General features: G+C 62.5%; 1 pseudogene; it reads right to left on the minus strand.

The window, feature by feature from the left end:
- Window positions 1-172: 172 nt before the first annotated feature.
- LOC133889544 (aldehyde dehydrogenase family 3 member F1-like) lies at window positions 173-5,608 on the minus strand (annotated as a pseudogene).
- Window positions 5,609-7,079: the final 1,471 nt, after the last annotated feature.

A 7,079-nucleotide genomic window follows, 5' to 3' on the forward strand; every position in this document is an offset into this window, starting at 1 on the left:
CGTATCCGACCAATGCAACTCAAAACTGACAGGCAGTAGAAACAATCTTAGATCTGATACAGGTAGCTCAATTTTCTGTTTGTATATTAGAAGTGCGATGTGGTATTTGCTCTCCACAACTAAACAGTTCTTGCATATTGTTTATCCACTTATTACTTCATCCACCAACAGTTCATTGGGTCAAATCCTCCAACATGCGCTGGGCAATTCCTTGTGTCCTCCTGAGCCCGAGGAAGGAGAGGACGAAGCCGAAGTAGTCGTAGCGGTACAGGTGCCGCATCATGGCGACCTTGTTCTCGTCCCACGGCGGGTACCTGAGCATGAACTCGACGAGGTAGCCTCGCTTCATGACCGCCTTCTTGTGGCTGAACATCTCTAAGGAGTACTAGCCGTGGTACTGCCCGAACCCGCTCTGCCCGACGCCGCCGAATGGGAGCCCGTCGATCGCGTACTGCAAAGAAAACATTCGACCACCAGAAAGAAAGAAAAAGAAAAAGAAAACATGGCTATGATTTTTTTTCGTACTCATAGCAAATTAGTGCTCTTGGAGCAAGAAAAAGTACGGTGGATGTCATACTTGCACTACTGCGTCGTTGAAGGTGACGCTCCCGGACGACGTCTCCTCCACGATGCGGCGTCCCTGGTGAACGCGTAGATGGCGAGCGGCTTCGGCATGGCTCTCACGAAGGCGATGCTGTCCTCGATCTTTTTGATCTGTAATTTAGCCAGAGGCAACGTTTCACTAATCTGTTCAGCTCACCGGAGAAAAAGATGCAACCTGCAAAACGCTCTATGTACCGTGATGATCGGGAGCAGAGGGCCGAATATCTCTTCGGTCATGATGGCGGAGTCGAGCGGTGGGTTCAGCAGTATCGTGGGCTCAATGTACCTGGGACAGTTACGTCAGGAGATAAAGGCGACATTGTCCGCTTACAGGAAGCTAGCGCAGTTGAGAAATTATCAGATGTCGAGGATTCACAAGTTCTTGGCGTCCATGGAGCCGCCGTGCAGGACGGACGGCGCCACCGACGTGTCTTTCAGAAGGTTGCTCAGCCTCTCGAAGTGGCGCGCGTTCACGATCCGAGCCATGTGATCCGCTTCGGAGAAGAACCTCATCAGCGTCGACTTGAGCACCTTGATCTTCGGAGCGAGCAAAAGACGCACGCAAACCAGAAACGCACGTCACATACAATGCTATCCTCGTATGGTTTAGGCATGATGAAATGTAGCAATGCGGAAGCTAGTTAGAATCAAATCAAACGGCTCGCACCAGGATGGGCACGAAGCGCTCCTTGACCAGCACGTAGTCGATGGCGATGCAGGCCTGGCCGGCGCAGGACGACCACTTGGCCCCGATGATGCGGTTCACCGCGATCTGCAGGTCCCACGCGCTGTCTATCGCGTCCAAGATGCACGGGCACTTGCCGCCCAGCTCCAGCGCCACGGGCGTCAGGTGCCTGGACGCCGCGGCCATCATGCACGGCGCGCGCGATGCGCGGGCTCCCTGGGCACCAGAAGAAGCGCCGAACGTTTTTACACTGTATATTCGTCAGTGCTACGTACCGGTGAAGAGGACCTTGTCCCATCGGTGCTCCATGAGCTGTTCCCCGTCCTCCGGGCCGCCCTGGATGACCTTCACGGCCGTGGCGTCCATGTACCTCCCGATGTTGTCGCCAAGGAACTTGGCGCTGGACGGCGAGAGCTCCGACGGTTTCAGAGCAACCGCGTTCCCGGCCGCTATGGCCCCGATCAGCGGCTCCAATGATAGGCCTGCGTGTACGATCAACGCACGTGAGTTAGCACGTACATAGGTGCGGCACCGGTACGTCAGACAATCTAAGGGAGACAAATTACAAATCGACGTACAATAGCTGCACAATTTACAACTAGCTATGGGAAACAGGCAGGACTACTAGGTGAACCACAATTTTGGTCAAGCCAGCAGAGTACGGTCGACTTCACGCAGCGGCAGTACCAGTGTAGATTTGGAACGTCTGTCTCGGCACCGGGTTTCCTAGGCGGCTCTAGGTTGGTGCCGCTGTCGGAGAGTGAACTCCTGTCGCAGGGATCCCGAGAGACCCCTTTTTAGAGATTCGGCCGGGGGGATGATCCTAGAAAAGCTTGCACGGGAAATGAGCGGAAAAGGAAATAAAATGCGATGGCTTGCGGGGACACCGGGTTTTTGGACAGGTTCGGGCCGCGCGGAGGCGTAACACCCTACTCCTGTATGAGTGTTATATCTATCCTTGAAGGAGATCCTTCAAGGGTATATCTGGTTCTCGAGGGAGAGCTGTTTACAAAGAGCAGGAGGCTCTTATGTTCTAGCTAGCTGGTTTCTTGATTGTCTTGTGATCGGGGGTGGTGATTTCTTGTTCTTCGACTGACCTCTTGTTTTTCTCTTGTCCTCCTCTTTTTCGTTGTTCGTCTCTCCGTCCTCTTCTTGGTGCCCCCCTTCTTTTTCTTTTATAGATGCGCCGACCTCGACATATCCTGAATGGGAAAGAGGGGACGCGAGTGCCCAGGTGCCACGGAGAAAGGTCTAATCATTTCACTTTGGCGAAGTGACAGGGGCGGTGGAGGAAGGCGGCGCGCATTCGACCACTAGCCGCTGCGGAAGCTTCGGGGTGCCAAAAAAAAAAGCCCACCGGACAGCCTCAGAGGTGCCCGGTGCGTCCACTCTGTCTTGTTCTCCTGCCAGGGCAGGGTGGCAGGCCGAGTGCTTCGATTCTGGTAACGTTATCCCGAGGTGCGCAAGTGGAAACGGGACGGGACCCGTGCATTTAATGAACCCACGCCCCCCAGCCAGGGCATGGCCGGGTCTGACACTGGGGCGTGGGCAGCCGAGAATGTCAGGATGTCAGAATGCCAGGCCACGCGCGCCTATTAAATGCGGCATCGGGCCCTTGACTGGATGATACTCTGGCGACGGGGCCCTTTGAGTCTTTGAACGATCTTGCGCGAACCTTCTGGGGACCGAGTCCCCGGGGGCTGCCACGTGCAGCCCCGAGCACTATTTCCCGAGCATCTTGGGGGGACCTTCGGGGCACCGAGTCCTCGGGGGCTGCCACGTGCAGCCCCGAGCACCCTCTCCCGAGTACTTCAGTGAGACCTTCGGGGCGCCGAGTCCTCGCGGGCTGCCACGTGCAGCCCCGAGCACCCTCTCCCGAGTACTTGAGTGAGACCTTCGGGGCACCGAGTCCTCGCGGGCTGCCACGTGCAGCCCCGAGCACCCTCTCCCGAGTACTTGAGTGAGACCTTCGGGGCACCGAGTCCTCGCGGGCTGCCACGTGCAGCCCCGAGCACCCTCTCCCGAGTACTTGAGTGAGACCTTCGGGGCACCGAGTCCTCGCGGGCTGCCACGTGCAGCCCCGAGCACCCTCTCCCGAGCACTTTAGAGGGACCTTCGGGGCACCGAGTCCTCGGGGGCTGCCACGCGCAGCCCCGAGCACCCTCTCCCGAGTCTCTGCTTTTACCTTGCAGGGTGGTGATATGTGGTGGGCGGCCGGTTTGGCCTCGGGACTTAGGGACCCCTGGTTCTAAATACACCGACAGTAGCCCCCGGGCCCGTTTGGCAGCCGATGGGACAGAGACTGCGAATGGGCCCTTCGTCGCGACCGAGGTCAAGGCGGGCCGAATGCCACGCGGCACGCTTTCCGGAGGTGGCCCCTGCGGTTTCTAGACATCAAGCAGACCCCAACGGGCAAATGAGTGGACGCGTGTCCATACAACTTCCGAGGGGTGTGATAATCATACGGGCGGCCCGTGCGGTTGCCGCGCAGATCGAGGAAAATACGCCTGGCAAAATGCTGACATCGCGCGATCGGCGGGAGATTCGCCTGTCAGTTGCGTCGATCGAGGCGACACTTCGCCGAGCGAACCGTCGGGGCGGCAGTTTTTGAATTTTGAGATATAAAAGGGGGGAAGGATCGGTCCGTTCCCTTTTTTCACGCTCCCTCGCACTCGCGCTTCTGCTTCCTTCGTGCTTCTACTTTTCTCTCTCCTTTCACCGAAAACCACCCTCTTCTCCGACGAGATGTCGAAGGTCGGAGGGGGACGCCGGGATCGGGCTCCGATCAGCGTTTTGCCGGAGTCTCGCCTGAGGAATGAGGAGGCGGCGGACAAAATTAGGAAGCTGCTGGTGCCGGAGGGTCAGGAAGGCGCTGTGGCGGTGAAGCCGGCAACTCTGACGCCGGCGACGACCGTTCCCGGACGAACGGTCCTCTTCACCTCCTTCGTGGCGGCGGGGCTGGTGCCGCCGTTCTCCGCATTCTTCATGCAAGTGCTGGAGACTTACGGCATCCAGATGGCGCACCTGAGCCCCAACTCCGTCGTGGCGCTGGCGGTCTTCGCCCATCTCTGCGAAATGTTCGTGGGGGTGGTGCCGTCGGCGACGCTGCTTCGCCATTTCTTCGTCCTTCGACCGGTGGGGAAGAAGAGGGGGCACTCCACGGCGGATGTTGCGGGGTGCTGCAACCTTCGGCTTCGGGAAGGCCTGGGGGACCAATATATCCCCCAAGTGGTGCGCAGCAAGTGGGAGGAGTGGCGACGGGACTGGTTCTTTGTCGACACCGACCCCCACGAGCGGCTCGAACTGCCAGAGAAGGCGGCGGAACCTCGGCGATCGACATGGGAGGCGCCGCCGCCAGAAGATGCGAGGCTAAAGCCGGTGCTGGAGCGCATCCTGGAGCTGCGCGAGTCCGGGCTAACCTCCGTTATGGTGGTCGCGGACTTCCTGCGACGTCGACTGGCGCCTTTGCGGGAGCGGGCCCGGCCAAGCTGGTTCTACACCGGGCCGGAGGACATCACCAGGACCCAGATCGGCGCGAGCTGGGATCTGGGGCAGGCGGAGCTGCGAGGGATGATCCGAGTGATCACCGGGTCGGAGGACATGAGCCGGGTGGAGCTTCCGTGGCCGGAGATGGCGCTCTGCGCCAATCCCGACCGGGTGGCTATCCTGAGGCGGCTGCCGGAGTTCGACGCCCAAGGGCCCGTGGACCGGCCAAGAAGTCGGAGTCCCGAGGCCTCCGAACTCCCCGGGCTGGAAGATCTCCTGGGCGAGGAGGGCGTTGGCAGCGCGGCGCAGGCCGGCGACGGGGCTGCCGCAACCAGCAGCCGCCGCGCCGGAGAAGAGGCTGCCCCCGAAGCTGCCGCGGAGTCGACGCCGGGAGACCGGGGAAAAAGACCCCGGAATTTGATCCTGCCGCCGGAGTCTCCGCCGTCGCCGACGGCAGCGGCGGCGTTCCCGGTGCTGGAGCCGCGCCTGGTGCGGATGGGGCCCGCGCCGATGCCTGCGACCACGCCGGCGACCTGCACGGCGGAGTCCGAGACTCGGGCGGCGGCACCCGAGGCCCGTGCTGTGGCCCAGCCGAGCCCCCAGCGGAAGAGGCGGCGGGAGGGGTCCGGACCGACGTCACCGGACCCGGACGTCCGGCTCCCAGCGGCCAAGTGGCGATATCGGTGAGTTATTTCTCTTGCTTTCCCATGGGTATTTTCGGCCCGAACTAAGTTTTGACTCTTTTACTTGTCTCCCGTAGGCCGGCCGCAGCCGTTGCGGCGTCGGAGAAGGAGCAGGCGCCAAGGGCGGAGCCGAACCTGCCCGCCGCGCCATCGCAGGCAAGTGTAGGAACGGCGGAGGCGCCGATTGACGTGGAGGCGTCAATCGACGGGGCGGCTGTGGGGAGAGAGGTAGTGGCGGCGACTACGGAAACGGCGCCGGCGGAGCCTACCCCGGGCGCGGAGAGCCCGGGGCGGAGAACAGTGGAGGCGGATGCCTCGTCGGGACCGGTGGCCAAGGCGGTTGATGCAGGAGCGCAGCCGCCGTCCGAGGCCTTGGTTCCGGAGGAGCCTACCCCGGTCAGTCAGAGCCCGGGGCGGATGGCGGCGCAGGGCCCGGCGGAGAGCTTGGCCCCCCTGGAGGGATCCGGCGGAGAAGCCCGGGAGCCCTCGGCGCTCGCGGTGCCCGGCCGGCCTACCGATCCCTTCTCGGCCGCCATTGAAGGCGTCCGAGCTGCCGTCGAGCAGTTGGGCGCGGCGGTGGATGCCAAGGAGGGGGAGCTCGAAGCCGAGCGCGCCCGCCTGGCACTGGAGAGGGCGCAGCTGGCCGGCGCCCGAGAGGAGGCCCGTGCGGCAACCGTGCGGGAGCAAAAACTCCTTGATGACATCCGCGCGGGAGCCGCGCGGGAACTTGAAGACGCCGCCCGCCTGGCCGAGGCGTCGAGGCGGCAGGCTGCCGATGCCCTTGCCAGGATGGGGCAGGCGCAGGTGAGGGAGGCGGCGGTCACGTCCCGGGAGCGGCTTGCAGAGGAGCGGCAGGCCGAGCTGGCCCGCCGAGAGGGCGCGGTCGAGAAGACGCGCGCCGACCTCCAGCGCTGGGAAGACGACCTCCAGAGGATCAGAGGAGAAATCAAGCGCTGGGAAGAAGACGTCTCCATCCGGGAAGTGGACAACGCGCTGTCTGCGTCTGACCTCGGAGCCCGGGAGGACTCGGTGGTCCAGCAGGAGGAGGCGCTGGCCCGGCGGGAGAGTGAGCTGAGTCGCCGGGAAGGCGAGCTGAGTCGCCGGGAAGGCGAGGCAGCTGCCGCGGCGGCCGCCGCGGCTACCAGGGCGGAAGAGAATGCGAAACACGAGGCGGAACTGACCGCCCGTGAACAAGCCCTGTCCGAGGTGGTGGCCAAGGCGAAGCAGGATGCTGCCCCTGCCGCAGCTGGCGGTTCTTCTGGTCCGGCCGGGGACCAGGGACTTGAGGCACAGCTGCGGGTCGCCAAGGAGAAGCTCGAGGCGGCCTTCGTCTCGCGGGTTAACCTGGTGCAGATGCTGGAGGATATACTCCGGCGGATGCGACGGGCCATGGAGAAAGGCGGCCTTGGGCGGCTCGTCGGCGATACGAAGGGCGACGGTCCCGCGCGGCAAGTGCTGGAGCTGCAGCAAGTCTGCGAGCGCCTTGAGACCCTGCCTTGGGCAGTCCAGGAGCTCGCCGCCCGGGAGGGACGCGGCCTGGCTCATGCCGTGGCCGAGCATGTCTTGGCCTGCTATCGAAGCAGGGACCCGAACTTCCCGCTGGAACCGGCGCGGGAGGGAGT

This window comes from Phragmites australis, chromosome 13 (assembly GCF_958298935.1).
Source record: "Phragmites australis chromosome 13, lpPhrAust1.1, whole genome shotgun sequence".
Classification (NCBI taxonomy): domain Eukaryota; kingdom Viridiplantae; phylum Streptophyta; class Magnoliopsida; order Poales; family Poaceae; genus Phragmites; species Phragmites australis.